This window comes from Alligator sinensis, unplaced genomic scaffold (assembly GCF_000455745.1).
Source record: "Alligator sinensis unplaced genomic scaffold, ASM45574v1 scaffold909_1, whole genome shotgun sequence".
In the NCBI taxonomy this organism is placed as follows: domain Eukaryota; kingdom Metazoa; phylum Chordata; order Crocodylia; family Alligatoridae; genus Alligator; species Alligator sinensis.
Genome location: NW_005842862.1, coordinates 523,203 through 532,275, shown reverse-complemented (window position 1 = coordinate 532,275; position 9,073 = coordinate 523,203).

The window sequence follows — 9,073 nt, the reverse complement described above, 5'->3', positions numbered from 1 at the left end:
AAAGAATGACCGAAATGGACTTAAGGACGGCCCCAGGGAGGAGATTTAAGATGTAAATGAGACATGTATGTAAACCATCATAGAACATGTACCTGCTAGACATATGTTGTAAGACGTAATACTTGGGCTACCAATAATTACGCGACACGTTAGAATCTTTTGTTTATGTTAGCTATAAAAAGGAACCCCAGACTCTGTTTGGGGTCGACACGGATTTGAGTAAATTAAGCTCCCTTGTCGAACTTGTTTGCAAACAATAAATCTAAAATTAGACCCAGCCTGTGTGTGAGACTCTCTCCTAGAGGTGGATTGGACAAGCCTCCAGGGGCACGAAACTAGCCGTTTGTGCAACAGGGCCCCAGGGCAGGTAGTAGGCCAGTCAGAACCCAGGAGGCTCATCCAGTGATGCATGGGGCTCCTGCCACTGCGCAAGCCCCAGGGAAGGTGGGGATGGGGCACATGCCTCCTGGATTTGAGTGTGGGGTGGAGGTGGGCTGCTACTGCACGTTGGGCTCTGCGCTTCACTGCCACTGCCTTGAGAGCCACAAGATGCCATGTGTATTCCGCTGCTGGGCTGTGCCATGTCCCCCGCCCAGCCGGTGGTGGTGCGCAAATGGTTCGTGCCCCTTGTGACTTCTCTGGGACGCATGCAATGGTGGGAGCCCCCCTGTGCCCCTGGATGAGCTGCCTGGGTTCTGACCAGCCCCATTCACCCCAGCCTCTGTCCCACTCCCTCCCTCGCTGTAGGGGCCTCAATCTGGTCCTCCCCCCCATGCCCCTTCCCTCCTGAGACTTACCTGCTGGGCTGTGTGTGTGGTGGTCGGGTGTGCTCAGCCTCACCCCCCGCATAATATTTTCTCCCTCCACCTGGGAGTATGGGGCTAGCTGGCAGGCAGCCCCCACACTGAAGCACCCACGTGCTCCAGCCAGCCCCGTCAGTGTCTACATGTGCATTGCAGCAGAACAAATGATTCTGCCATAGGATAGTACTTGTGTTGACAAGTATTAACATACAGCAGAATTAGTATACTGTCCTAATAGCACTGCGCATATAGACACCGAGACTTCACTGCGGAGCTAATTAGTCACCTCTGCAATAAACATCTCATATAGACCTGCCCAGGAAAAGCTTCCTTACTACTAGAACAGCCAGGTGGTGACAGCCTGCCCAGGGGTGTGGTAGAATCCCTTTCATTGGAAATGTCCCAGAGAAGGTTGGATAAGCCTTGGTCAGGGGTGGTTTAGGAATAGCCTTCCTGCATCTGTCCATATGACCTGTGAGGTCCCTTGAGAGGGGGACTGGTCAGGGTGTGTGTCTGTTCAAGCTCCTGGCATCTGTCCATCCCTGCTCTACCTGCGCAGTGCAGCACAGACCCTGACAGTGACAATCCCTCTCATCCCTCTTTGGGTTGGGATTTCCAGCCTGGTCCCGGGGCATGCACTGGGTAGCTCCTTCTAACCTTTCTACCCATTTCCCCACAGGAACTGCATTGAGCAGAACTTTGCAGTGGCAGAGATGAAGGTGGTGCTGGGGCTGACGCTGCTGCGTTTTGCTTTGCGGCTGGATGAGAACAGGCCCATGCGGCGCAAGCCTGCGCTGATCCTGCGCACTGAAAATGGGCTCTGGCTGCGGGTGGAGCCCCTATGGGCCCAGCCATGAGGCCAAGTCCCAGCCCTTCCCCATTCCTGGTAACTCAGCAGCTACTAGACCAGGGGTGGGCAATTATTTCGGGCAGAGGGCCACTTACAGAGTTTTGGCAAGCCATCCAGGGCCACATGACAGGCAGCCAGGAGCAAACGAATATTAATTTTCTAAATCTTTTAGGGGCCCTGCGGGCCGGATAGAATGGCCTAGAGGGCTGTATTTTGCCCAACCCTGTGCTAGAGGGTAGCCTGACTCTGGTCCAGAAGAGAAACAGGGTGGTTGACACAGAAGCTCAGCCCTGATCTCTCTGCCACCCTTATCAGCTCATCAGCCAACAGAGGGTGTTGCAGGGCCCAAGCACAGGGCACTCCCAGTGTTACAAGGCTCCTTATAGCCCTTGCTCCAGTACAGTGGACAAGTGCCATTCTCCATCCCCACTGGACAGGTAGGCATGGGCTGGCCTGAGATTACAGTGTGATTCAGCACCCAAACTATAGATAGGACCCAGGAGTCCTGGCTCCTGCCCTGGCTGTGCCTAGTCCACATGCTTCTCCCTGAGATCCTGCCTCTTCTGCCCTCTCCCTCCTCCCTGAGTAAAATACAGGTGTCCTGAGACTGGGCAAGACCCTGCCCACCCCACCACTGGCAGCCACTACTGCACTGTGATTGCTCTTGCTCCCTGGCCTCTGGGAAGCAGCCTGTGCCTTGGGGATCTCATCTGCTCTCTACTGGGGCTTTCTCTTCCCCTGTCCAACCAGAGGTGCCTGGGAGCAGCTCCTTTCCTCTGCTACCCCTTTCCCACACAGCATTGTATCTGATCTGCATCTGGGACCTGAGCCCTTGGCAGTCACCAGTCCCTGGGTGGCTCAAGGCAGTGGAGGGACAGAACTAGGAAGCCTGTGACTCACTTTCCCCACTTCCTGTACTGTTCCCCTGCTGCTGGAGTGGGAAAGGAGGGATAATGTCTTTCTGCAGATGGAGGGACAGAAGTCATTTAGGCAGAAACCTGTGCACAGAACGGGGAGAGGTGGGGAAGGGCGTGCGGGTGTGTTGCTCCTTGGGCAGCTCCATCAGAGAACTGTTTTGAGACAAAGCTAATTAAACCACAGGGAACGAGTGAGAAGGGCTGTGGTGGGTCACAGGCACTGCGTCTCAAGATTCAGATGTATGCATGTTGGACTGGCAAGGCTGTCATTGGACCTTGTGGGGAGGGAAGCTGTCCCTAGTGGCCATGCTGGCAGAATCATCCCTTGGGTAGGGCGAATCAGGGCGACCGCCCTGGACCCTGTGCTTTGGGGAGCCCTGTGGAGCTTGGAGGAGTGGCTGTGGTCCCTCCCGTGGGGCCCCCCTGGAGCTGGTGGCTGAGCCCCATGCTGTGGAGGAAACGTCTGGCTCCCCTCCCCCCCAGCTGCCATGCGCCACCTGCTTTGTGTCTGCTGTAGAGCGGCTATTCTGAGGTGTGCAGGATCTGCTTGGCCCCAGGCACCGTTTCATTGCTATGGCACTGCTGTGCCCTGCCTTTCTGGGGGTCCCATGGCCCCGTGCACTGTTAAAGGGGCCCCGCATCCTCCTACGGTTGGCTCTGCATGCCGGCATCCTATGCTACAAGGCATTTGCAGAAGGGAAGGTGAATGTGGCCAGGCTGCAGCAGGCTCAGGGACCCAAGGAAGGAGCCCCAGAGACATAGGGGTGCTGATGACAGGTATCTGGTCACACTGTCTGTGAGGAGCAGAAACCCTGGGAGCTGCCTCTGGTCCAAACTGCACGCTGTACATAGGTGATGGGCTGAAGCATCCACAGTGCACCTGACCAGGCCTGTAGGCACTAGGGATGACACCCCTGGCCCTGCTTCTTCCCCACAGTGGGATCTGGCTTACAACAGGCACTGCTTGGCAGATACAACAGAACCTTGATGGGTTACAGTGACCTAGGTGGCTATCAGATGGGACAGGCCTGGACCATGCTAGCTGGATCCCTGGCTTCTGGGAGGATGCTTCCTTCCTCAGTCCTTCCTGCCTTGTCCCCTCAGTGGCTGCCTCCCCTTCTGGTCAGTGTTTTAGCATGTCCACCTCTGCTGCCAGACCCTGGTTCTGTCTAGCTTGGGACTGGCAAGAGAGGCCCCACCTCTGGTTGGCTCAGTGGTGCAGAATTATGTAAGAAATGAGTGTAGAGACCTCGCCCAGTGAGGGTCTGGAGTCCTAGGGACCTCTGCCTCTGCCAGGCTATCAGAAGGGGTGCTGTGACATGCTCATGCTGTGTGGTGTCATACATATGGAGGTAAGAATGAGCATGCAGGCACACAGAAGGACACTCACACCAGTGGACACGTGCAAATATATGTACATCATACACACATGCTCAGATGTGCACATACACTCATATGAGGGCATGCACATTTGCACGCTCACACACGCATATACATACAAAGCAGACCTGATAAAGACTGTCTTGCATTTGGAAGCTTGTCTAACTCTATCCCAGCTATGGAGTTGGTCCAATGAAAGGGATCACTCTAAGAAATCCTTGCCTCTTGCATCATTTCTGGACCACCATGGCTACATTACACTTACACTACTATATACATACAGGTACAGGCACCCCATGAGTACATATCTACACAAGGATATACACATAGGCATGCACATATACACATATTCTGGCACAATCAAAGGTGGGCACATCTGTTAAGACCCAACGTTTCCAACCACCTTCTGAACCAAGATGCTGCAGCTGGGAAAGCGGGTTTGGCAGGTTCAGTGCCTTGGAAACAGCCCCCTGGAGCAGCACTTGGAGTACATCAGTGGACAGGATAAGTCTGTGTGCTGTGAATGAGGTGAAGTCTTAGGAATGTGGAGATGGTACAACATAGGACTGAAAAACAGACTGGAATGTGAAAGACAACACATAACTGGTAACAGAATCCAAGATAAACATACGCGAAAAGGTGAATGGTGATTGGTAAACAATTCCAGAAGCTTCCAGGCTTTGGTCGAAGTCCACCCAAGTGACCGAAAGAAGCAGAGGTCAGGGTCTTAGGCATGCACCCGTAGCAAAAGGACATGTAAATAAGTGAAATACATAGGCAATTTCATGCTAATGAAACAAACAGTAAGCAGAGGCGGAGCTTAAAATGGGAAGGACTAAGGGTGGAATAAAGGAGGGACAAAGGAGGGGTAAATGTTAATGAGCATAAACCAAGGTGTATAAATATGGAAAAATCTAATGTTCGTGGTGGCTCCCTGGTTTGTTGGAGCTAGTCCAAAGCTGTCTCCATTTTTAATAAAGCTGTTGACGAGCAATGTGTGCAGGTGATGCATAAAGGCATTGATCCGTTGTCTCCCTAGTCGCTGGGCATTGCACAGTGTCGAGTTCTAACATACTTCATCAAAATTTTCTAAAAGAGCTTTGATAGCCTTAGCTTGACAGTTCCATTGAGTGTCACTGAGCTATTTAAGAGTTACTGGTCCACCAGAAAAAGAAGCAGTTTCTGGTTGGTTTCTTTCTGATACAATTTTTCCAAAGATAGCATGTCTGCATGTGCTTTCTTCAGTGAAAGTTCATAGTTTGTGTAGAAGTGCAAAGGCATTCTGGACAGAAGGAATGCAAGAAACCACATCCATTATGCACCGATTTAATAGATGAGCACAGCAATAAACGTAATAAGCTAAAGGACTCTCACTAGGTATCCATGTGGCCACACCTTTATAGGGTCTTCTCATGCTTGCAGCTCCATCATAGCACTGACCTCTTAGAGCCAAAATATCAAGTCCCAAATCTGATAAAGCAGTCTTGATCAGTGTGGCAAGTGAAGCACCATCTGTCTTCAGCGTCCTATAGAAGCCAATAAATCATTCTTGTATTTCAAAGGACTGGTTTACATATCGCAGTATGAGAGCGACTTGTTCATGCCTGGAGAAAGCCATTGTTTCATCTGCAATGATGGCAAACACTTCAGTTTCCTTTGCTTCCTTTACTATTGAATTCTGGACTTCTGAAGCTATAATCTCAAGTATTTCAATTTGACAGGAAATGTGTAGGTAAGTGAAGAACTTCTCTCGGTTAATCATAAACAGCTGAATCACTTTGTTGTCTTCACTATGCAGTTTAATCAATTCCCGCACGTTTCCTTGATTTGTGGAATCAGCTTCCTCATCATGTCCCCTCACAGGTATGCCTTGGCGAGCACAAAACAACATAGTTGGTATTACAGTTTGTACGTATGCTCGGTTTTTGTCCACTGTCAAGTGATCACTGTACGATTTTTTCTGAATTTTCTTATTTTATTGCCAGACAAAGTGCCTGGAAACACAATTATGGGCTGGTATGGCCCTTCCTCAATATACTGCAAAGCTGAATCTGGCCCAAACCAAGGGTCTCTGCTACTGGAAGCTGTACTAATGTCTGTATGAGTGTTTGTGCATGATGTGGCATCCCAGTCTGGAGTGTGGCTGCTTCTGGTCAAAACTGCACTGCTTGTGCTGGAGGCTGGAGTCTCGGGGGGCGGGATGGATGGATTCTTGGCCATCTTTGAGCAGAAAAACTCCAAACTCAACTGTCTCTCTGCCATTCTGCAAAGCTAAAGAAAAGGTACATTATTAGTACCTGGCAACAGTGAAACATAGACTTAGGGGCTGTGTGAAGAAACCTGAGCTACCCTCAGATTTTATGTTTTTTTGGCAGGTCAAGCACAAGAGGCAAAACAATGCACAGTTGTAAACAGGCTTTAGTTTTAGTTGCTTCGAATGGTTAAATGAGATATAGACTTCTCCCTTTTCAATCAAGCACAAAGCATAGGAGAACTGGAGTTTAGGATCCAAATTGTGTAAAAGTGAACATTCCCAGTGAGTGCTCAAATGGCTTTTTCTGTTCTCCATGTTCTGTGAGCTCCCTACTTACAAGCTGAATGCTCCGTGATTTCCCTTTTTATCTCAATAGCCCCTCCAGGACAATCGGCAAATCTCAAACTTTTCTACTTTAGAACCACTCAGAAACCCGAAGTGGAGCTGGGGCCACTCTGGCTGCATTCCTGGGCAAGTTTTGCTTTGAGACAAAATGGCTGACACTATGCCTGAAAGCATGGCTCCAAGGGAGCTTTTGGGCCATGTGGAGGGAGGGGGGAAGGGGGCGCACAGCAAAAAAACTGCTTCAGGGCAGGGTGGGAGGGGAGGGGGCACAGCACACTGCTGCCCCCCTGCACCTCCCTGGCTGAGCCCCAGGCTGCCCTTTCTCCCAGCAGTAGGAACAGCACCTCTGCCGGGGGATTGGAGCGACACCTATACTGCCAGTGTTGGGGGTCAGAGCACGCTCTTTGGGGGGCGGGGAGGGAGGCAGCGCAGCGCTCTGTTTGGTTGGGGCTGTCTGACGCTCTGGGCTCCAGAGCACTGTCGGGGGGTGCGGGGCTGAGCAGAGAAACAGAGCGCAGTCCCTGGCTGTGCAATCAGGCCCCGTCCTGAGCGGTACCGCATTGGGGTACATCAATGGGCCCCCCAGCACTTTCGGGGGCCAATCTCAGTGGGGCATGTGCCCTCCCTCCAGTCGCCTGTGCATACGTGTGCACACCAGCGTTCACATGCATATGTAGAGGTGCACATGTCCATGCTCACAGGCACACAACTACACACATACATGTAAGAGACTTCCTGGGCCCTCAAGGCCAGGCCCTGATGCTGTGCCAACCATCTCTGACAACGAGGTCACAAACTGACCCAGCTCCATCCCACAACCAGTTGCCTTTCCTGCTGCCTCAGCTCCTGTGTGGGGCTGCTCCAGGTACTCCCTGCTCTAGCAGGCAGGGGCCTTCTGCTTCCTTCCAGCCTCCTGTGTCCCTGGCCAGCGTGTCCTCATCTGTTGTGTCACCACGTCCATCAGTGCCAACAGCTCATCCCATTCCTTGGAGCCCCTGCCCCGGTGTGTGTATAGGAAGCAGGAAAGCCCTGCCTAGCATGAGCTCCTTTTTTTCTATCTCCTGTCCTGAGACAGACCCTGCTGTCTCCCCACCTTCCTGGTCTCCATCTCTGCACCGGTGCCATCCAGCACTCACCTTCCCTGCACGCAGTGCCCAGAGCCATGCACACTGTTCCAAGCATGGCCTCACCAGGGCTTTGTACAGCAGCTCTGACACCCATATCTGGGCTGCAGGCACCTTGCCTGGTGCATCCCAGGGTCACACTTGCCTTTTTCAAGGCTATATCTGCTCATGAATATGTATTGGGGTAAAGGAGTCCTCCGGGTGTCTGACAGCATGGTCGGAGCTAGGACTTTGACAAGGGGGTGCAGATGGTGTGATGCCTCATCACATGTAACACTGCATATTTTTCTCCAGTTAAAAAGAAATTACAAGCTTTACTAATAGGCTAAGGGCTTAGCCCTATATTATTTCATTTAAGATCAAAGCAAAAACAAACATACCTTTACTGGAATGTGCATTTGTTTTGATTTATCATATGTTATGTCTGAAAAACACAACAAACTACACAAAAATAATCAAAAAAATGCTGTTTCATTAGTCCTGTAGTCATTAGAATTAAATGTATATTGCTTTTTTTCAGATTCACGAAACAGAATGTAACCTCCTTGAGCATCTTGACACTGCATCCAGTGCCTCACTGGAAGTTTTGTCTACACCTGAGCTAATGCTCACCTGAGGTAATGTTTTAGTTAGAGTTAAAAACAGTTTTCAGGGCTGCGAAATAGGAGCTATGTTACCAGGAGCAGCAAAAAGCAGAACTGCAGAAGAAAGCACAGCTTGATTAGTGGAACATCACATACCATTAAAAAGGAGAAGGGTCATTAACACCCATGGAGTGAAGAGCTTAGGGGGAATTGGGTAGATTGTAATGAGCCATGAAGTCAGTTGAGTCCCTCACTACTGTCTGAATGGAAATGCTGCTGCCGCTGCCAGGCGGTTTCAAGCTCTGAGTGGACACTGTTTTCCCCTCAGACACTCTCAGGTCCCCTCCCACCCAAAAGAGGCCCCCACTTTGACCCCAGATACACAGGGCCCTCCCTTCCACACAACAGACACCCAGAGGGTGCCCTCCTCTCGCACACGCAAAGCTCTCCTTTTCACTTCAGACCCTGGCAGCCGGCAATACCCCACCCAAGAACCGCTGACACGCCGGGGGCCTCCGCTGCCTCGTCCAACAGAGCCCAGCCGAACCCCTCTTCTCCCTCAGACAGGCACAGGGTCTCTCTCCCCCAACAAAAACCCCTCTTTCACCCTCAGGCACCCACCAAGCCCCTTCTTTTTACCTCAGACACCCATCTCCCCTCCCCAGAAGAGGCCCTCCTTTCCTTTCGTGCACGGTGCGTGCCCCGGCGGTGCCCCGGGCAGTGTGGGCGGCGGCCGGGGCGATCAGGGACCGCCCGCAGACGCCAACCCCGCGGGGGGGCCGTGCGCGGCGACCGCCCACAGGCACTGCCGCAGTG